Below are 24,746 nucleotides of genomic sequence, written 5' to 3'. Positions count from 1 at the left end.
AACACTTGTGCATTGCTAGAAAAGGAAAATGGATGTATGGTACAGTATGTACAGATCCAAAAAATTCCCTCAAAGCCATGGATGAAGAGACTTTGAAGAAATTAGTTGGACCATGAATGATCTTACATTGGAACCATAAAACAATGCCTTTCTCAAGAACACTTCAAACAAAACTTGTTCCAAACCCCAAGAAAAGATCAAAGATCACTACTAAAACATCAAGAGAGATCACAAAAATGAAAAATAGGAGTAGTACGGACTCATGGAGCCATGGTACGGACTGTACTCTCAAAAGTGCAAAAAATTAGTTTAAAACTCACAAAAATGAGAGCAAAATAAGTATTTCTCTTAATTTTCCAAAATGAACAACCCATACAATGATTGGACCATGGTTTTTATACATGTGAAAACTTATTGAAGCCCTTGTATGGACAGGTACAGGCTGGAACTAACCAAAACCACCAAAAACCACTTTTTTGACAACTTTTGACAACCTTTTGACAACTTTTTGTTGCTCAAAAATTGCATTTTGACTTCCGGTGACTTGGCACTCAAACCAATGACTCAAAATCATTTAGAAACACTAAATAAACATTCCCCAATTCCTTTCAAGGCTTTACAACATAAAAAAATTCAAAAATGCTCCTTTGGACCCGAAATTGACAATTTTTGGCCCACTGAGCAAAAACCAAAAATCTTGGAAACTCTTAAACAAAATGAGTTCCAAACCTCATTACACCACAAAAAAAACCTATTAAACCTACTAGAAGCATAAAATAAACACACATGCTTAATTTGCAACAAAATGCTATACCTGCTGTGATTTGAGCATTCAGGTGCTCAGGTGCTCCTGCACCATACTCCCCTAAGGACAAACAAGTCATGTGACTCCTTTGGGCAGTAAAGAAAGAGGAATTCTAGCTTTCAAAAATTCACTTTCAGGTATCCATGTGGCTTCAGAAGCTGGTTTATCCTTCCACTTGATGAGATGCTCCAAGTAGGTATGGTGTCTTGTCTTTTTGATGATTCTTGAATCTAGTACCTCGCTGAGGAATGGGAGTAGAAGAAGAGGGGAGAGAAAAATCAGAAAGGGAATGAGAAAGATCTAAAAGTCTTTATGAATCTAATGGTAGCTCCCCTTTGAATGGCACCAAATCTGCAACATTGAAAATAGGAGACACATAAACTTCATTAGGCAAATCAACTTTGTAAGCATTATGGCCATATTTAGCCAAGATTTTGCATGGTCCTACTCTTCTCATTTGCAACTTAGTAGGCACTCCTTTCTATAACCGTGACTTGTTGAGATGGACCATCACATAATTACCCACTGAAAACTGAACATCTCTCTTTGAAGCATCAACTCTCTCCTTAACTTTTTGAGTAGTTTCCTGTAAAGACTTCTGTACCTGCTCATGAATTTCTTTCATAGACTATGCCATATCTTCTGCTGTACCACTCACTTGCTGCAAATTAGTGACATCATTTAGCTCAAAAACACCTCTAGGATGCATTCCATAAATAATCTGAAATGGGCTCTTACCAGTGGATCTGTTTACAGTGTCATTGTATGCAAACTCTGCCTGATGGATGAGTTGATCCCAACTTTGCCCATATTCTTTGGTAAGACATCTAAGTAGGTTACCCAATGTTCTGTTCACCACTTCTATTTGGCCATCTGTCTATGGATGGTAAGCTGAGCCAAAAGACAAGTTAGTACCCAATTTCTTCCTTAAAGTTTTCCAAAAATGACCCAAAAACTTAGCATCTCTATCAGATACAATACTAGATGGCAAACCATGAATTCTTACAACTTCCTTAAAGAAAAGAAAAGCAATGTGACTAGAATCATTAGTAGTTTTGTAAGGTATGAAATGTGCCATTTTACTGAACCTGTCAACAACCACAAAAATACTATCACATCCTATTTTTGTTTTGGGTAAACCTACCACAAAATCGATACTGATGCAATCCCAAGGCCTAGAAGGTATGGGAAGAGGCTGATACAAACCAGCATTAGAGCTAGTACCCTTGGCTTTCTGACATACCATGCATTGCTCAACATATTTCCTCACATCTACCTGCATCTTAGGCCAAAGATAGTGCCTCTGAACCAATTCCAAAGTCTTATTAAGACCAAAGTGACCACTCAAGCAACCATTGTGCTTTTCCTATATCAGATTCTCCCTCATTGAACCTTTTGGCACACATAGTTGTCCACCCTTGAATAACAATCCATTCTGCAAAGTATAGTCAGCATATTCACTATGAAAAGTATTCTGAAAATCTTGACAAACTTTTTAAATATCAGCAAAATCAAAATCATGTGGATATAAATCCTTAAAACATTCTATACCAATACTTCTAATCTGAATTTCTTGAACAGTAAGTAACCTTCTACTCAATGCATCAGCTACTTTATTGCACTGTCCTTTCTTATGCTTCAAAGTAAAGGTATATGCTTGCAAAGACTCTACCCATTTAACATGTCTGTGACTAAGCTTATCCTGTGAATTGAGAAAACTAAGTGCCTGGTTGTCAATGTAAACCACAAATTCTTTAGGAAGAAGGTAATGCCTCCATTTCCTAAGTGCTTGAACCAAAGCATACATTTCGAGATCATATGAAGAGTATTTCCTCTTAGCATCATTAAGCTTTTCACTAAAAAATGCAACAGGCCTATTATCCTGACTCAAAATAGCACCAATAGCAATATTACTTGCATCACACTTTAAGGTAAACAATTTGTCAAAACTAGGTAGAATTAACACTGGTTGGGTAGCAACTCTGACTTTCAACAATTCAAATCCCCTGTTGGCTACTTCTGTCCACTGAAATTTCACTTTCACACCACCCTTAATGGTTTCCAACATAGGTGCACATATTTCACTGAAACCTCTAATAAATTTCCTATAAAATTGAGCAAGTCCATGAAAACTCCTGACATCACTAGAATTCTTAGGGGTTGGCCAATTAACTATGGCTTCTACCTTATCTGGATCCATCTTCAAATCACCCCCTGAAACAACAAAACCCAAATAGACCAGCTCTTGCCCTAGGAAATCACATTTTTCTAGGTTGATAGTAAGTTGTTCATCATTCAATCTTTGTAAGACAATCTACAAATGTTGGAGGTGTTCTTCCTTGGTTTGACTGAAAATTAAGATGTCATCAAGGTACACAACTACAAACCTGCCTATGAAGTCATGTAACACCTCATTCATCAATCTCATAAATGTACTGGGTGCATTTGTTAACCCAAATGGCATGACTAGCCATTCATACAACCCCTCATTTGTCTTGAAAGTTGTTTTCCATTCATCTCCCTCTTTGATGCGGATTTGATGATAACCACTTTTTAGGTCTATCTTACTGAAATATTTTGCTCCCCCTAAACAATCCATAAGATCTTCTATCCTAGGAATGGGGAATCTATACCGATTGTGATCTTGTTTATTGCTCTTGAATCTGTACAAAGTCTCCAAGCCCCACCTTTCTTAGGTGCTAACACTGTGGGTACTGCACATGGACTAATACTTTTTCTAATCATTCCTTGGTCTAATAGCTCTTGGATTTGTCTTGCCACTTCCTGATTTTGTTTAGGTGTCATTTTGTAAGCAACTTTGTTTGGTAAGGATGCACCTGGGATGAAGTCTATCTGGTGGCTAATGGCTCTCTGAGGAGGTAGAGAGGTTGGTTGACCATCATTAACAATTGACTTAAACTGATCTAGAAGTTGTTGCACCTCATTTGGGATTTCTATCTTCCTTTCTTTCTTTTCATCAACTAGTTTCATTACCAATGCAAAACCTATGCCATCACCTTCTTTTAGGATATGGATGAACTCTTTTTCACCAACTAACAAAGTGTTGGGAACTTGTGGTTTGCTGCCCTCACTTCCTTCATTAATGGATTGAATTTTATAGTTGATACCATTCTTGAAAAATGAGTATGAGTTATTTTCTCCATCATATTGTGCTTTCCTGTCAAATTGCCAAGGTCTTCCTAAAACCAAATGACAAGCATCCATAGGTAGTATATCACACAAAATCTTATCTTGGTACTCACCTATGTTAAACTCTACCCATGTTTGTTCACTCACCAATACATGCTGCCCTTTTTCCAACCATGTGACCTTGTAGGGCTCATTGTGCTGTATTCTAGGTAGATGAAGTTTTGTAGCAGTTTCTTCTGATATGATGTTATCAGTTGATCCTAAGTCAATGATAACTTTGCACACCTTTCCTTGGATCTTACATTTGATCCTGAAAAGAGCTTTCCTTTGAGACATATCTTTCTGAGATGGCTCTTTCATGAGGGTCCTCCTGATCATGAGGTTTTCCCCTTCTTCTGATGGTAGACACCTTTGATTTGGTGTGGTTTCCTCTTGCACAAAATGGACTCTCTTATCACCTCCTTGAGATGAGCTTGGCTTTTCTGGGCATCTATATGCTGGATGGCCTAGTTTCTGACAGTTGTAAGACTTCATGGTGGAGAAGTATGAACCTCTTCCAGGTCCATTAGATCTACCCCTTCCTAGGTTGCCTGATCCCCTACCCCTATAGTTGGGTCTGCTCTGAGAATCCCCGCTTTGCTCAATAAGCTTAGACTCTCCCTGGGACCTATGATCTGTGTATCTTCCCCCAAAACTACCTCTATGACTGCCTCTGTTTCCTCTGCCTCTGCCTCTACCATTATGTTCTTGTTTCTTCTTGTTTCTCTCTTCTACCTTCAATGCTAATTGATAACACTTCTGTAATGTGTTGGGACACCATAGGCTTAACTCTTCCTGAATATTCCATCTTAACCCATTGAGATACCTAGCTACTTTGACATTTTCATCTTCTTGTACCTTGGACCTAAGGCTTAGTTTTTGGAATTCTTCAGTGTAACTACTGACATCTAGGTCTTTCTGTCTCAAGTTTTGTCTCTTCCTATGCAACTGGATTTCATAATCTTTAGGCATGTAGGTGTCTTTGATCTTAGTCACCATTGTCTTCCAGGTGGTTATGGGTTTCTTTCCCTCTTTCACCCTTTCCTCTTGGATGAATTTCCACCAGGTCAAGGCTGCCCCTCTCATTCTGGATTTGGCTACCTTCACTTTCTGTGCTTCAGTAATGCCATCACATTCAAAGTGATTCTCTAGACCCTCTATCCACTCCATTAGTGCTTCTAGTTCCATCTTGCCACTAAAAAGGGACACTCCATCTAGGGCCTTTCCAGTCAAATCTTTCAAAGCTTGTAAAAAGGTTTCTTGTTCTTTATCCAAGATTGGATCTAGTTCTGGGATTTCTTCCTCTAAGTTTTCCTTCTTATCTTCAGCATTTTCTACTCTCTCACTGACTTCTTTATTCTTGACTTCTACTTGGTCAATTTTCTTTCATGTTGTTGTAATCTTTCCCTAAGGAGCCTATTTTCTTCACCCTGATCCTCCATCCTCTTTGCTAACTCTGCATTGGTCACCATGTTGTCGGTGTTGTCTCCCACTGAATAACTAACTGACATATGCTAATCTCTCAACCCAAATCTAAATTGGCTCTGATACCACTATGATGAGGAGGTAGAGTAGAAGTTAGTCTTCTTCTGAGGTTGGTGGGCTTTGTTCTCAATGTGCAATCAATCCCTAGGCACAAATGGGATTCTACCAAACCTTTCTCCTATCTCCTCCTCTCTATTCAACACTGTTTTCACCCTATTGCATTGGACATCACTCCTCCTAACCTTCCATGCTAAGGCATTCAAGTCTGAAATGAGGTCCTCTCACCAAGAATGAACAAGTTTGGTTGTCCAACTGGCTGAATCTCCTCTCTTCCAGGAATGGGCAACTGTTGGAGAACCATGGTTTACCTAACCTTGTTTGCACCTTTAAGGATTTCAATCATATTAATGTGTTGACTGAGCATCTAAATAGGTCTGCAAAGTATGATGACTGTCCTTAAGATCTCAAGAATGGAAATTTCTCAATTGGATGCAAAGAACGTAGGGATACTCAAAGCAACTTTTTAGGTGCAAAAGGTCCATTTGATCAAATGGCTCAATACAATGCTTTGGATATTTTAGTAGGGTATCTTAGGTCTTGACTCATCAATTTTGATGATTTGAAACAACCAATTGCTTCCCCTTCCTTACCAATTTCATGAATTGGTCAAATTTGCTCCAAAAAGGCTACTAGAATTAGCCCGAGTTTTTAAGGAAAATTGTTCACCCTGCTCAACCTGCTAAACTTCATGACAAACCCTTGGAGATGTGGTCATTTGATGTTGAAAGCTCAAGGATTTTTGCTATGGCAAGTACTGTACGGACTGTTTTAGTGCTGTCCCACAAAATAGGCACTTTTCAAGGGTTTTTAAGAGTTTTGGTGAGGGTTTGCAAATTAAAGGTTTCCTCCATGAAGCTAGAACCAAGTTAAAATGTTCACACCTTCCTTTAAAATATACCAAACACTTCCAAAGATTCAAAACTTATCTTAGACTACTATCATTATATCAAACAATTGTCATACTGCTGCCCTTACACAGAAAAAACAGTCTAGTGGACTGGGATAGCGATGCTTTTAGTGTTTTGCATTCATTTTCAATATTTGTAAACCAAATACAATGAAGGTATATCAAATGTATATGTAACAATGACTTAACATGAGTTTGAACACCCTGCAAAGCAAAATAAGAAGGGATTTCTTATGACTGTTGCTCACAAACCGCCATCACTGCACTTTAACAGTCTTACAACTGATTACAACTTTCTTTCTTTGTTTGATTTGCTTCTTCACTCTGTCCTTGATCTGCAAGAAGGTGTTAATAACAAGGTGAAGTAATACATATATCTTCTTCAAGGATCTTATGAGTTTGAACACTCAAAAGATGACACAAGACATGACAGCCATATAAGACTGTGATAGAAAATACATTTCTCTAGGATCCTTATTTAGGTCCTTTACAATCCTATGGTGTATCTTATCTTCTTAACATTTAAAACACTGTTAAATAAATTCCATGATACACAAAAAAAAAGAGGAATCCATCATTCCATGTTGTCCTTGAGGGAGGTTGGCACTGAGGTTTTAACAGCGAAACAGTGACACACTGTCTTTCAGTCTGTTTACACCTTTTCTTCTTGCATCCAACCAAGTCATGAGGGAGACAAGGATGGTAAAGTGCAATAATAAATCTTTCCAACTTAAATCTACTTCAAAATTTCAAAGTACAGTGCTATGAACAGCAAAGTACCATTCACACAAATTCAAGAATACCCAAGCCAAGTTGCTCACTTCACACACTTGCCATGGGCTTATAAACACTTGTGCATTTCTAGAAAAGGAAAATAGATTTATGGTATAGTATGTACAGATCCAACAAATTCTCTCAAAGCCATGGATGAAGAGACTTTGAAGAAATTAGTTGGACCATGAATGATCTTCCATTGGAACCACAAAACAATGCCTTTCTCAAGAACACTTCAAACAAAACTTGTTCCAAACCCCAAGAAAATATCAAAGATCACTACTAAAACATCAAGAGAGATCACAACAATGAAAAATAGGAGTATTACAGACTCATGGAGCCATGGTACGGACTGTACTCTCAAAAGTGCAGAAAATTAGTTAAAAACTCACAAAAATGAGAGCAAAATAAGTATTTCTCTTAATTTTCCAAAATGAACAACCCATACAATGATTGGAACATGGTTTTTATACATGTGCCAACTTATTGAAGCCCTTGTACGGATAGGTACAGGCTGGAACTAACCAAAACCACTTTTTTGACAACTTTTGACAACTTTTTGACAATTTTTTGTTGCTCAAAAATTGCATTTTGACTTCCGGTGACTTGTCACTCAAACCAATGACTCAACATCATTTAGAAACACTAAATAAACATGCCCCAATGCCTATCAAGGCTTTACAACATAAAAAATTTCAAAAATGCTCATTTGGACCTGAAATTGACAATTTTTGGCCCACTGAGCAAAAACCAAAAATCTTGGAAACTCTTAAACAAAATGAGTTCCAAACCTCATTACACCACAAAACAAACCTATTAAACCTACTAGAAGCATAAAATAAACACACATGCTTAATTTGCAACAAAATGCTATACCTGTTGTGATTTGAGCATTCAGGTGCTCAGGTGCTCCTGCACCATTGATTGAGAGGTTTTTGGAAAAAAACAAAGTGAGATAAAAATAGGAATTGAAAAGACAATTGAATTAATTAATTAATTAATTGAATTAATTAATTTAGCATGTGCTTTCACTTTGAATTTGATTTTCAATATAAACTTTGCATGGGATTTAATTCAAATATTGAATATATTTTAATTCAATTTGATATTTGAATATATTTAGAACTTGACTTTGGAATTCAATTTGATTTTTGAAATCATGTACATGTATTTGAAATTAGAATAAATTAGAAGAATTAGAATTAGAATTTGAAACTTAGAAGCAATAATGGAATTAAAAGAAATAATTAGTTAATTAAATAATTTAAAGAAACTATTTAATTATTTAGAAATTAAATTTAATTAAATAATAAAGACTATTAAAATTAAAGGATTAAAATCACAATTAATATTTAATTAATATATTTAGAAGAAGGTTGAATAATTAGTTTATTAGAGATAGAAATTGAGAATTAATTTATTTAAATACTAAAGATTATTTAAATTGAGGGATTAATAATCATTATTAATTAAAAAATAAATATTTAATTAACATTTAGAAAATGGTTTAAATGATTAAATGATGATAGAATTGAAATTGAAATAATTAATGAGATGGCAAAGAAATACGAATTTAGAAGAATAAGATTAATTAACTTAATTAAAGAATTAAAGAATTATTTAACTATTTGGATGAATAATTAGTACATGATCAATGAGACATTTTTTAGGTGTCTACAACAGGTTCTTCAGATAGAGTTTTGACATTCATGAAAGGGTATTCATAGTTTGGTGTTGAATAGGTAATATCATAAATATATCTTATTTCAGAGTGATCAGAGTCAGAAGATGAAACATCTAACTCCTCTTCAAGTGGCTTAGTGAAAACATTTATTGTATCAATATCAACATCTTTTATGTTGCAAGTTCCTTCATGACTTTGTTCAATGATCACTTGTAGTTGACATACCTGTTGACATAACCTTGATGACTTTTTTAATCCGTGTCTACTTTCCCATTCAGCTTCCTCTAGACTGATGATCGGTCCTGCTTGTCTAGCCTTCAATTCTTCATTTGTATTCCCATCTGATTTGGTCTATCTCATTAGAGGGAGATACACTAGGTTAAGAATTTTCTTGTGCTTTTCCTTCTTTCAATTGTTGTTCATAATCTTCTTGTCTTTTAGTTTGATTTCCTCTATTTCTCATTGTAGCTTAAAGTGTATTATCTCTTGTGCTTTGTCTATGATATCATTAGCTTCTTTAGGATTCTCTTTGGCAGATGCATCTGATAGAGGCTCTGGACCCCATTCATACTCATTTGAGTTTGTTTTTGAATCCTCTTCTTCCAGTCTTCTTGTATATGTAAAAGGAATGTTAAGTGGTGCAAGCATGTCTTTAATTCCTTCCACGTCTTCTCTTATGTCTTCTGAAATATCTACTTCTTCTAGTCTTACTACTGATACAGTTGAAACTTGATTACAAGCTACTTCTTCTATCTTGATTTTCAGTTCTTCTTGTTCTTTCTCATACTCTTCCTAAATTTGCTGAGTATTTGTTTCTTGTGATGTTTGTTGTAGTATCTTTTTCCTCCAATTAGGTTGTTGATGAGAAGTGTGTTTTTTATTTGATGACTCTTCTAGATGGTATCCGAGTCCAGTTTTATCATGTGTAGACTTAGTTTGTAGCTTGATAGGTTTGATGGTTCCTTCTTGGCTCTTTCCCAGAGGACCACTACCTGAATATCCCATGCGTTGAATCATCTTATAGCTTGGACCATATTGTTCAGGGGAAATATCACAGTGTTGCCCTTCTCTATTTTCACTCTCTTCTTTGAAAAGCCATTTGAGAACAACCACCTCTTCTATTTCATCCACAAGGGAAGTAGAGAAATGTACAAAAATACCATCATAGATGACGTTTGTAGTTGAAGTTTGTGGCTTCATAGCCTCATATGGTTTCTATAGACGTATAAAAATGACCAAATTCCTAAATGAATATTTTATGTTCATTTCTCTATTTAATTAAATCCAATTTAATTAAATTATCCACATTCCTCTATTTAATTAAATAAGTTACTCAATTTATTTAAATTAAATTCACTATACCCATTTAATGAATAAATCATTTTATTCAATTAAATCCCCCTATCCACTTTTAATTAAATTCAAATTTAATTAAATAGTTATCCTAAAATTGAATAAATCTAATTTATTTAATTTCTCCAAATACAACCAAATTGAATGAAAATCATTTAATTCAATTAAATCCTATTATCCCTCCATCCACTTGCAAAATCTCAAACCCCTTTCTAATCCCTTCTAGAATCTTCTAATCACTTCTAATTAGCCTAACCCTCCTCTAAACTTTGTCACATCCCTAAACAAAGGGAAGTCACTTCTCAAAAACCTTAAAGTCTTTGATAACCATTGAAGGTTTTCAACTTTCAACCACTAAAACCCTTAAAGTCTTTGAAAACCATTAAAGGCTTCCAACCTTCAACCACTTAATCCCTAAAGTCTCCAATAACCATTAATGGTTAATTCAAACCCTCCCACATGGTTAAAACATTTGTTTTGACTCAACCTCTATCCAACCCAAGGGTCTCATCAGGCCATTAATGCTTTGACCATGATTATCTCTTAATCATTTGCACAAAGGTTTATCCTTGGATTAACTCTTAATCTAGTGGGTAAGCCTAACTTAGACTTGACCCTTAGCCTTTAGATAACCATGAGGTCTTCTCAGGCCTTTAATGCCTCCAACCTCTTCTCTCAACCCAATCCTATGTTGACACTTGTCACCATTTCATTGGTACAAATTGTGCACATGGATCCCCAACTTTCAAACCTGGCCCTTGATTAAACCTTTCAATCCTAACCATCCATTGCCCTGTTTGTGCTATAAATAGAGCTCTCATTCTTCCATTCTAAACAATCATCTTTCAAATTTGTAGCATCTCACTTATGCTCAAATTCTTTCAAGCTTTCATTTCATATATGCTCATCATTTAGCCTCTTTTAGATCATAAATTAGACTAATATGAATGCTTAGATTACTTTCTTTATCATTTTAGTTCAATCATAGACTAAATATAGTATGCTAGGATAGTATTCATACTAATCTTGTCATCTTATCATTTAGTTTATTGCATTTTAGCATCATACATAGCTTAACATCTATTTCATACTAAATTTAGCAAAAGCATCTCTCGTTCTCATATTTGCCATCCCTAAACCATTTTGCTCAGTGATCTGAGAGCAAAAACGTTGGTTTGAGGGACATTGTGAGATAGAGAACCATGGGACCCTCCTTGGGAAGCTGAGTAACACTACGTTACTCCATAGCTTGCACCAAGAAGTCCTGTGTGTGTGTGTGGACTAGTATTCTAATAAATTTTCACATATTTAGTTTTATTCGCCCACTTTTCCCGCATACATTTCTGGCACCCACCGTGGGGCTTTACCCCAAATAACAAATCATTTTTTCAAATTGATCACTTTTGCAGGTCCGCGGGAAACAGGAATCAGCGCGTCAAAAACATATAGTAGCGCATCCGCCTAACAGTCTAGCGCTTCTAGCCTACTGTTTAGCGCGTGGGCTCTTTGTTTTAACGCGTGAAGTCCTTTTCTTAGCGCATGAGTTTGTTTAACAAATTTTTCCTATGCGGGCAAAACACAGAGTAGCGCATCGACCTGACAGATTAGCACATCCGAACCCCATTTTAGCGCTTGTAATACATAATCCAGCGCTTTGAACTCAAACATTAGCGCATCAGATTTAAAATTTCCTTGCAGAACTGTTCGCAGAAAAAAAAGACAAACACAGAGTAGCGCTTCCAACACCCAGAGCAGTGCATCCAGAAAACAGAGTAGGGCTTTTATCATAAAGTTTAGCGCATCGCATATATATTGTAGCGCGTATAGTTTGTTCTGTAGCGCATCAAAAACAAAAAAAAATAAAAATTATTGTAACCGAATTAAAATTTTAGACTTGTAAAAGTCCTCCAGAATCACCTGACATTTTATCTTTTTGTTTGTTTGCAGGGTTCTAATGGTTTCTTGCAGGTAGAGCGAGGAATTTTATTTTTACAAACAACAAAAAAAAATAAAAAATGATTTCTTTTGTTGACCTCCAAAACGAAAAATTTGCTTTGTTGACCATTTCCATTTTTCTAGATCAGAAAATCTTTCTTTAAGATTAAAAAGAACATCATGTTTTTGTGGAGCAACATCTCTACATAGGTTAGCAAATCATTGAATTGGAGGTTTAAAAAGAATAATTGATTGCTCTGTCTCAAAAGTGGTAGGAATATGCTCTCCCCTTAACTGGGTGATCAAAAATCCAGACCACTCTTACTGCTTTCAGTTATTTCAAAGCATTTAAATCCTTTAGTAGGCCTGCCTTCCTGAGGAGTTGCAATCAACTCTTAAAGCCGTTTATGGCCGGTGTGAAGGGAACGACCTAAGTGGGGAACGGCTTTGACGCCAAGAATTCCAACCCACTATAATCAAATGTGGAAAGTGACGAAAGTCCTTTTCAACGATTGCGCGCAGTGATTAGCCTTCCCCTAGTATCCTTGAGATATGTAAAACCTTTGTTCTAAAGGTTGGGAAGCCTCCTAAGGGAGTTTATCACTGACGGCCGAACGGGAAGCCTCATTACGAACCATAGAATTAGAAACTTTGAGCCGAGTCAGTAACCAAACATTGTAACATCATAGTGCAAGGGTGGGGAAGAATCCGCCCCTAAGATTACTCACCATATATCTCCCAAGATAACTACTCAATTGTGAAGCAATTCACTTTGGGTTAACTTCTGGCAAAAGGCAAAAAAACGGGCGCCCCCTGGGGGGTGACACGGCTGTTTGAGCTAACGGAGTATCGAGACTAGTGGGCTATGATGTTATTGATGACCCTTGAATAAAGAGTCTTTCTGAAGTGTCTTACTTGTATCCAAACTTGTTAAAACATTGAGAATTTGAACACATCCTCGCAAGAATATACACTTTCTGTTAGATTAAGAAAAATGATTGTACTTTGTGTGCCGTGCTTACATTTGTTATTTCAGAAAATCATCCATCACACTTGAAAATTTCTCAACAAAATTCAAAATCCACAAAACAATCTCCTAAACAGAAAAATCAAGGCAGTCTAGCGCATAAGAGCAACATCTTAGCGCGTGGAGCACTTCTATTAGCGCATCCAAACATCAAATTAGCGCGTGCAGTTAAAACTGTAGCATTTCAATCCTGAGGTAAACCAGTATACAATTTTTTAGCGCATCCACAACACAGTCTAGCGCGTCTCAGTAACCTCTTAGCGTGTAGGAATCAAAGATTAGCGCATAAAACAAAACAGTTAGCGCGTAGCAAACCCAGTATAGCACATAATTTTTCAAAAAAAATTTCAAACAACAATTTTCAACAGTCCTATTTTAGCGCGTGGCAGCCACATCCTAGTGCTTAGCATACATACATTAGCGCATCTACTCAAACAACTAGCGCATGTCAGGCCCAGTGTAGCACGTAACTTTTTCAAAAAATTCAACAGTAACTTTCAACAGACCTAACTTTAGCGCGTGAAAGAAACAGCTTAGGGCTTAGAAATCATATTATAGCGCATTTTCTCCAACAGTTAGTGCATTTGAAGCCCAGTCTAGCGCGTATATTTTTCACCAGTCAAAACAAAATTTTTCCAAAATCTAAATTTTAGTGCGTATCTTGGGGTAGATTAGCGCATGTGCTCATTCCTTTAGCGCATCAAAGCAATTAAGTAGCGCATCCAATCTCTGTTTTAGCCCGTGATCAAAAGCCGAAAAACAGAGAGTTGAAACTGAAAATTTTTTGAAAATTTCAAAAACATTTTAAAAGACTTTTTCATCAAAAATTCATCTTTTTTTTTCAAACCAGAGTGACAAAAACAAACCATTGAAAAATTTTCTCAAGTTAAATTTGTGTCAAACAAAGTTGTTAGAATCTGAAACGAATCGCACAATAGAGGACATCTCTCCTATCATAATCCGGAAAATTTTCATCATCAATATCAATTAAATCCTTTAACATCTTACAGATTTTTATCTCACAAACACTTGTCTAAAAATTCTCAAATCGTCAAATCTAGTTTCCAGATCAGGAAGCTTTTATCCATATCATTTGACACACTTTATCGTGAAGGGGCAGCCTTCACTCTGATAAAGTAAGATTTGAAATTTCCAAAAACAAGAATCAACTGAATCCAAACCAATCAAAGGAAATCATTGATCACTCTTGCATGACTAATCCCCTTATTCTGAGAAGAAAGAACCTCTATCATAACATCACGTTGAAGAAACAACAACCTAGCTTTTCCAAATTCATCAAGCGAAATAAGTTTTTATATATCAATCGTCAACTCTTCAAATCTCATCGGGTATTTCTTCATCACGTCAAACGTTATATCCAAACCAAATCTAGCGAATTTGACAAAGAACCCCTGAAAACAAGAGCATACTGTCAAAAGTCTGCTTTTAATCAAAAGATAAACCGAGGTGGGAAAATCAATCCAGCATTCTTGCCCGACGAGTGCATCACATATAACACATCTCGACCAGAACCACCAACGCCCGAACGACACATCAAAGAGGCTTTTGTTCCTTTCATCACTGAAAGCTTCTACTAAAATGCCTATCACTCACTCTCAATGAGATAAACAAAGCGAGACACACGCAGAATCAAGTATGAATCGCAGATTATCAAATCCTTTTGAAGTTCCACCTGTAGAAGAACCTGAAATTACTGACGCACTTCTTCAGGAATGTCAAGAAAATCTTTCTTTTCAAAAACTTGTCGAAAAGCTCATAGAAAATGACAAGGAAAAATATCTGTTGATGCTCACAAGCAAGGGCGTTAAACTTCCTGAAGATTTCGACCCAAATCTTTTTCAAACCGGATCTCGGCAATATACATCTCAAGAACAAAATCGAGAAGAAGAAACTCACATACCTGAACAACATAACTTTGAACAACACATTCCAGAGCAACGTATACCAGAAATGCGAATACCTGAACTTGAAACTCCAGAACAACACATACCATTTACTACACCTTTTCAGTTAAGAACAACTACAAGGGAAGAACTCTTCCCTCGGCAAGATAATGCGCCCTTGGTTGCTCTTACTCAACAAATGCAAATGCTGCAAAGACAAATACAAGATATGCAACAAGGGACAACAGTGTGGTATTCTATAAACGAAATCTATCCTTATCCATTTGACAGAAGATTAAACATGGTACCTTTTCCTCCAAACTCAGACGTTCCCAAATTTGATAAATATGATGGGAAAAGTGATCCTCGGGATCATGTTCGAGAATTTTGCACCATGAGTCTTGAATTTGCTCATGATGACACTTATCTAATGAGGTTGTTCCCAAGAAGCCCGGGAGGACAAACAATGGAATGGTTATCCAAGATTACACCACCTGTCAGATCATTTGATGAATTGGTTAACAAATTCATCACCCACTATTCTTACAACATCCAACATGTCATAACCATTCTAGATGTTTGCAACACCAAACAAAAGAACAATGAAACATTCATGGCATTTCTTCAATGCTAGAGACGCATGGTCTCCAGATATCCTCGAGATATTCCTGAAAAGGAGAAAATGGAAATCTTCATTGATAACTTGAATGGCGAAATGAGTTACAGACTAAAACTTCAATGCATACCATCTTTCGCTAAGTTGATTGAAAATGGCATTCAAGTAGAGGAAGCTTGTGTCAAAAAGGGAAAACTCAAATTCTACAAGGAAGGAACAAATTCATCAAACTACAATAACCAAAACAACACCAACTTTGACAAATCTCAATTTTGGACTCGAAACAAAAATGAAGGCAACAACGAACCACATGATCCTAAATCGAAACAACTAGTGCCTGCATTATCTAGAAATCCTCAGAACACGAAAAATGCTAAAAATGCTACTCCCAGTGCTAACACATATGCGCAAAACACTGATCAAGGACAAATCAACACAAACAACACAAACGATAATCAAGGCAAAAACATGAATCTTGGACCTAACGACAATACACACAACAACATGAACAATTTCCAAAAGCGTATCTTCACACCATTGGGACAATCACTAGAATCCGCATTCAGAGAACTTTTAGCAAACAAGGTTCTTTCTTTACCACCACTCAACAATTATGAACCCCCAATCAAACCACCTTGGTGGAATGATTCACACTATTGTGATTTCCATCGCAACAAGGGTCATAGAACAAACGAATGCATGAGATTGAAACATATAATACAAGACATGATTGATCGAGGTGACTTAACGGTCGATGGTCTCAAAACAAATATTGATCATGAAGCCTTTAAAGATCCTCTCCCAAATTACAACAAAGATGGAGCATCTACTTCAGATGATACACGCGGAGCTCGTATTAATCACATCTACAATAACACTATCAATCATATATCAGCTGAAGATCGTCAAGTAAATGTCATCACCATCCGAGATCAGCATGATCATGAATCTGTCAATGTAACAACCCGCACTCAGAAATATGTCTTGAAAGGACATACTGCACCTGCAACTACCACACCTAAAATCCAATATGACTTGGTTAACCAACTACGCAAGACTCCAGCTCAGATATCTATCCTGGAATTATTAAAACTATCACCCAAGCACAAAGACATATTGGAGCAAGCATTATTGGAAACAAATGTACCTCAAAATCTGGATACAGACAGATTTCAAGCCATGGTCGCCCATATGATAGAATCTCATAACCTCACCTTCTCAGAGTGTGACAATACCTCATTGAGTCATCCGCATAATACCCCTCTCCATATTGAAGTCATTGTTTGCAAACACCGAGTCAAGATAGTCCTAATAGATGGAGGACCCGGCCTTAATATCTGTACTTTAAAGCTTATCCATGCATTAGGAATCTCAGAAGAATCTATTGATCCTTGCAAAAAGATTACCATAAAAGCATATGATGATGAAGAGCGGTCCTCTAAAGGCACAGTAATATTACCTATTCAAGTAGGCCCAGTACAAAAGGATACTATTTGTCAAGTCTTAGATATTGATTTAACCTACAATATTTTGTTAGGACGACCCTGGATACATGAAATGCAAGCAGTCCCTTCTACATATCACCAGTGTGTCAAATTTCCTTATGATGGACAAGAAATCTCCATATCTGCTGATCATAATCCATTTCAACATTGCAATGCAATGGGGGCAGCCCAGGACAGTTTGGTTCCTCATAATAGAGAAAAGCAGCAATCTTCAACATCAGATCCATATACAGCAAAATCCAACTCGTTATGGGGAGACTTCAAGCAGAAAATGTAAATCAAAGACCAAGGCATGGGAGAATACTCTTTGGAGCCTTTATGTTTGGCAAAATTGCCAACCTCACCTAGATCGCATGGTTTGCCTACTACATCAACACAACTGGCTACTAAGCCCATCACTAAATTTGATGGTACCTTCATCCAATTAGGTACTCTAGCACATGAATCAGAAGACAAAGATATTCTTAGCTGGTTATACAAAGATGAAGAAGAAAATCATAGAGCAGCTGCTCTGGACATTATTCTACCAACACACATGTATGGAAAAGGCTACTTAATCATGAAGCAAATGGGATATGACAGTAAAGGACCCATTGGCAAACGCAAAGAAGGAGTCACTGAACCTATAAATCTTCCTTCACAACCTAGCAGAAACAAAGCGGGATTGGGTTCTAAACTCACGTTCCTATTGAAGCAACCACCTCACCTACCTATCAAACCTCAATGGAAAGTAAAGGCACCATACAAAGAAGAATCCTGGCAGGAAGCACTTTTTAAATCAGCAGAACCAATCCGCAAGGCACGGGAATGTCAAGATCAGAAGTTACATTAGGAAAAACTTCTAAGTCATAAGAAGGCCCTATCTGCAGCAATAGCTCATATTCAAGCACCAATATCTCAAGAACAAATCAGGACATCTTCAAATACCGTTATTCCTCCCCGAAGAAGCACAGTCTATGAACAAATCCAGCAAGTAGAAGATGGATCTGATACAGAATCAACACAAAATATCAAAATAGTATCCATCATCAAAGATTTGTTTTCACCGTACAACACCCCTGTTTACAGCACAGATAGAATCTGGGATGATGCCTATGAGACAGATTCCAATGAATATGAATGGGGTACCTACTCCAATGCTACTACTGATATCCTGGATGATACTGATTCTATATTCCTTTCTCAGGAAGAACATAATGCAGAAGATAGACCTCTTGAATTTGGACCGCAAGATATCTATGACGCTCTGAAAAGTGAACAGAAAGATTATGAACAAGTCTATGTGGAAGATGATACCATCGAGGACCTCGACGAAATCTTAAAATTCTTTAAACCCAAGACCCATCACGATGAAAAATCTATCCTAACACTTACGGTAGCCGAACTTGATTCACCCAACGATTCCTTACCACTTGTCTTTCCTGATCTCATCGATTGGGACGAACTGGAAACAAATGATATACCTATTTTCCCAGATGATGCATCTATTGTCCATTACCTATGTACCATAAATCCGGAAACAGACTCTACCAGTGAACAAAATAATGATATCTGTCAATCAGGGAGTGCCAAGTCTCTCAGTCGCAAAAATGCACCAAATAAAGAATCTAATGCTGAAAACCAGTCAATGGCAGCTCTAGATCATAAAAAAGTAAAAATAAAGGATGCATCGGAGGGTGAAAACCTTTTTAAGGCACCTAACGATGGGAGACTTGACACTCTTCCTGAGCACTTTCATGAGCGATTGCCCATATTGTTTGAGCCTACTCAATCAATCAACATTGGTACCACAGAAGCAGCCAGAAATATACATCTTGCAAAATCTCTGACAGAGGAAGAAAGATCGGCATTCATCATCTTCTTTAAAGAATAGAAAATGAACTTTTCTTGGTCATATGCTGATATGCCTGGAGTAGATCCACATTTAATTATGCATCACTTGTCCATCTCTACAGGAGTTAAGCCAGTCAAGCAAAAGCTACGCAAGATGAATCCACAGGTGGCACTCATGGTCAAAACTGAACTAAAAAAATTATTAGACGTCGGATTCATCCGACCCATTGACTATGTAGAGTGGATATCCAATATCGTTCCAGTATCAAAACTGGATGGTAGTATCAAAATATGCACTGACTTCAGAGACATCAACAAAGCTTGTCCCAAAGATGACTTTCCTCTGCCAAGTATCGACATAATTGTAGATCTCACAGCAGGCCATGCAATGCTCTCACTAATGGATGGTTTCTTAGGCTATAACCAAATCAAGATAGCTCCTGAAGATCAAGATAAAATAGCATTCACCTGTCCTTGGGGGATGTACTGTTGGAATGTCATGCCTTTTGGCTTAAAAAATGCGGGAGCCACTTATCAAAGAGCAATGACAACCATATTCCATGATATGATGCACACATTTATGGAAGACTATGTGGATGATTTACTAGCAAAATCCTTCACCAGAGCTGACCATCTTGGAATCCTAACAAAGATCTTTGATCGATTGCAAAAATTCCAAGTCCAACTCAACCCTAAGAAGTGTGTCTTTGGGGTTACATCAAGCAAGTTACTAGGCTACATAGTCTCAGCTAAAGGTATTGAAGTTGATCCAGCAAAGGTACAAGCCATCTTGGACATGCCACCACCAAAGAATATCAGTCAACTTAGATCTCTACAAGGACGACTTCAATCAATCAGGTGATTCATCACTCAACTAGTAGATAAAAGTCTACCATTTAACCACTTGCTACACAAAAATGTACCGTTCAGATGGGAGACTAAGTGTGCAGAATCTTTTTACCAAATTAAACAGTACTTGATGAATCCACCGGTTCTAGTACCACCAGTCACCGGAAAGCCACTTATTCTATATATCTCAACAATAGATATTTCACTGGGGGCATTATTGGCACAAGAAGATCAACAAGGAAAAGAATGCGCCATATACTACATCAGTAGAACATTGAATGGCTATGAGCTCAACCATACATTCATTGAAAAAGCTTGCCTAATAGTGGTCTTTGCATCTCAGAAGTTCCGACATTACATGCTAGCACACACCATCAAGCTAGTTGCAAAAATTGATCCTCTCAAATATCTACTCAGCAAGGCCGCTCTTACAGGCCGATTGGCTAAATGGGTCATGATTCTCAGTGAATTCAACATCCAATACACAGAAAGATGAGCCATCAAAGGACAAGCAATTGCAGATCAGTTGGCCGAAGTACCGCTACTAGGCAAACAAACCATGGAGGTTGAATTTCCAGACAGGGATGTACTCACTCTTTCTACTAAACAATGGACCCTATACTTTGATGGATCCTATACTCAACATGGTTCAGGTGCCGGCATTCTGTCCATCACTCCTGAAGGACACACTATGCCAAAATCATACAGACTTATGTTTCCATGCACAAATAATGTGGCTGAATATGAAGCACTGGTCATAGGCATCAAAATGGCCGTAGAATGGAAAATCACCGAGTTAAAAGTCTATGGAGACTCACAACTGGTCATTAATCAAATCAATAACAACTATCAGACAAAGGACGACAAGCTACTACCTTATAAACGAATGGTGGATGACTTCAAACAGTATTTTGTGCACATCACCTTCGAGCAAATACCAAGGTTGAACAACAAAGCAGCCGATGCAATGGCTACAATCGCTTCGCTACTACAAATTCCTGAACAACAGAGTCGTTATGAGTTCTTGGTAGAGCAACTGTTCTCCCCCGCCTATGACCACTCCAAATCCCATGTTATCTATGCCTTGACTGGTTTCGATTCTCCGCTATATGGACCGATATACGACTACCTCAAGCATAATATCTTAACCATTGACCAATCCCGTAACCAAAAACGTAACTTTATCCGACAAGCTGCCCGTTACACCCTTACCGCTGATACTTTGTATCGTCGAGGTCTCGATGGTACTCTTCTTCGTTGTCTTGATCGTAATGATTCCGATTCGGCTTTACACGAGCTTCATGAAGGTATTTGTGGCACACATTCAAGTGGCACTACTCTTGCTAAAAAGCTTCTACGAATGGGATACTACTGGCCTACAATGGAGAAAGATTCATATCACTTTGCCAAGAAATGTCCTAAATGCCAAATCCATGGTAATCTAATACATGCACCAGCACAGGAACTGCAGCCATTTACAACATCCTGGCCCTTTTGTCAATGGGGACTAGATCTAGTTGGCAAAATTCATCCTTCATCTTCAAATGGACACAAGTTTATTATAACAGCAACAGAGTACTTTACCAAATGGATAGAAGCAGTTCCCATGACCACGGTGACCGGGAAACAAATTGCCTCTTTTATTCTAAATTATCTGATCTACAGATATGGTATTCCAAGTTCAATCATCACAGATAATGGACGACCTTTCAAAAACCAAGATGTACAGGAACTATGTGAAAAATTCAAAATCCAACATCAGTTTTCTACACCATACTACCCACAGGGAAATGGTCATGCAGAAGCATCTAACAAGACAATCCTAAAAATCCTCAAGAAAATAGTGAATGATGCGGGCAAAGATTGGCATGTACAACTCAATCTAGCACTTTGGGCATATAGGACCAGCATTCGCACACCTACAGGAGCAACACCATATTCATTGGTATATGGATCAGAGGCTATTTTACCCTTAGAGGTAGAAATTCCATCTCTTAGAGTCTCTTTGAAAGGTTTAATCCCTGATGAAGAGTATCGAGTTAACCGACTGCAAGAACTGGAACTATTAGATGAAAGACGCCAACATGCTTATACTCATCTCAAAGCATATCAGCAACGCATGTGCAGGAGCTACAATCATAAGGTCATTCCTCGCAACTTCAAGGTTGGTGATCTAGTCCTCAAAGAAAATCCAAGAAATCAACAAGATCGAGAAAAGAAAGGGAAATTTGAACCTAACTGGTTGGGTCCCTATGTCATCATATCAGTCTATGAATCAGGTGCCTATCAACTAACAAATTCTGAAGGAGATGTGCTCGATGATCCAATTAACAGCATTCATCTGAAGAAGTACTATACTTAAGGTAGCCTAGTGCACGGAAAAAGCCAAAAACAAACAAAAAAATCAAAAAATCCAGAAAAAGCAAAAATACAAAGTACAATAAAAACAAAATGGTGAAAACCTGGTAAACAGGCGCCCTTGTGAAAGACCGGCTTCTCTATCTATATCCATGCCATTTTATCCATCAAAACACTATCAACCATCGCCCGACACTTAGCATATCTCCATTCAGGACATACTTAGCGTAGTCAGTATCCTGGGTTATCCATCTGTGTCTATTCTCTTATCGCATTCCACCATGGCTTGGAATCACTATATGTATTCACAATCAAGAGGCACACTCAGCTAGGGGCATGTAAATCGTATCAATCTTGCAAACATTCAAGACATCAAGACTAGATGCAAAACTCAACAGCATGACATCCAACAAGCACAACTACGCTTCATCACAACAACCAAAACACAAACAATACACAAGAATCTCAAGGATGGATGATTTTCTGAAGTACTAAATGTTGCATTATAGCATCAATGTCTTGATTATTTTGCATTTTGAAATTTTAAATTGTTGGAATCTTCTCCTTATCTCATACAAAGCTTCAAAGCTAGAGATCATGAGGAACTTACAGTATTTTCTTAGTCTTCTATCTAGGAAGCGATCACTCATACTGTGTGAATACTTGCCTCACGACGTGATCCATCAAATATCACTGAAGGCCTGATTCCACTTCACGCATACAAATGATCAAATCTTATCTGTTTACGCAATACGCACTCAGGTCATCCTGGTTCAATTATACCTTGACGCTTGTGCTATATTGCAAAATCAAATATCATGTAAATTTTTCTCAGGTTATTATGGTTCAATTATACCATTATGCTTGTATAAATTTTCAACATATCCAAAAATCAATAAATGCTCCATGATGATATTTACAAAGAAAGCAAATAAATGGTTATATCGGATGGCAAATACAGAATGAGAGATGCTCCAAAGACAATTAGTTGCACATCATTTTACAATTAGTTGCACATCATTTTACAATTAGTCACATATCATTCTTATATCATTCATTACATATCATTTTGCATCATTATTACATCATTTTTTACATCATATCATATTACAATTAGTCGCATATTAAATCATACATCTCATTTTCAAAATACATCTCACAGCATATAAAAGCATACATCCTGCATCATACATTACATCATCTATGTAAACATTACATCATCATATGAAAAGGAACTAGCACACATAAACATGCATCCATCTACACATCACATGATCAAAAATGGTGCCATCCATATATATATCTCAAAAATGATCCAAAATGTACAAAATATGTCAAAACTGTGTCCAGTACAAAGAGTACAATGCTCAAAAATACAACAGAGACCATGTATCTCAAGTATGACTATCTCCTGACGGAGATGGTCTCCCTCTAGCTGCACCCGCCCCTGGATCTCCAGGAGGGTCCTGTCTCGCTCCAGATACACTCGCCCCTAGATCTCCAGGAGGGTCCTGTCTCACCGGCCCCATCACACCTCGGCTCTCTGATCGTGTCCCAGCAGTTCGAGATCGACTCGATCTCGACTGTGCAAAGCTCTCCACTCGTCGATCTCGAGGTACTGCAGCCTCATAATATCGCCTATAATACTCAGCCTCCTGCACTCTCCGCGTCAGCTCTCTAAGGGTGTCTCTCAATGGACCACCCACCGCTGCTCTCTGCACCATCGCCAACGCCTCCTCCGCTCGACCCCACCGCTCTATCTCAGTATCTCTCTCAGCGGTCAACTGCGAGATCTGTCACTGATAGGTCAAAATCTGTGCCTGTAGCTGCTGAACGGTAATCTGCAGGGTCCGGATCTATGCATCCTCCACATGACCTGGCACTCGAACCCGTAGTGGTCCCTGTCCTGGAGGAACCCCTCCCACTCGCCCTGTCCTCGGTACTGGAGGTGGGAGTATATCTACCCTCCTCCTCTGAGCTGGTCTCACCATCTCCTCCTCACCCTCCACTACTGCCAAAACCTCCGTCACTCTCCCCTCTCTCCCGACTCTGATAGCCAATCCTCCTCTCCCCCTCTCAATCCTCCCCTGTCGTACCGCTCTCTCCACACCTCTACCTCCCCACCTCCCTCTAGCTCCTCTACCTCCTCCATCCTCTCCATCATCTCCATCATCTCCCCCGTCTCCCTCCTCCCCATCTGAATCAAACGTTGGCCTCATCTCCTCTGGATCTGAGATCCTCGCCACTGCCCACGCAGCAAACAAGGAGGCTAACTCCTCTGTCATCCCGGCGTCCTGAATCTCTGGGGTATAATCCCAGACCTGCCCAGCTATCCCCACAAACTCCTCCATGGCCACCGCACTGTCAATAGTTGGCCCCCAATCAGCCACATCTTGCTGCCTCCGTGCATAAAAGCACGCTCCCTGAGGAATCCTCTGCTGGCATCCGAACTATCGCAAAAC

The 24,746-nt window shown here is 38.0% G+C and overlaps 1 pseudogene; it reads right to left on the bottom strand.

Annotated features, from left to right (window-relative positions):
• LOC131856999 (alpha-humulene synthase-like) overlaps positions 1 to 24,635 on the bottom strand; it is a 51,823-nt pseudogene extending 27,188 nt beyond the window's left edge.
• Between the last annotated feature and the right edge of the window lie 111 nt (positions 24,636 to 24,746).

This window comes from Cryptomeria japonica, chromosome 7 (genome assembly GCF_030272615.1).
Source record: "Cryptomeria japonica chromosome 7, Sugi_1.0, whole genome shotgun sequence".
Taxonomy (NCBI): domain Eukaryota; kingdom Viridiplantae; phylum Streptophyta; class Pinopsida; order Cupressales; family Cupressaceae; genus Cryptomeria; species Cryptomeria japonica.
Note: the sequence above shows the minus strand (reverse complement) of the source record. Positions and strands in the feature narration are given on the sequence as shown.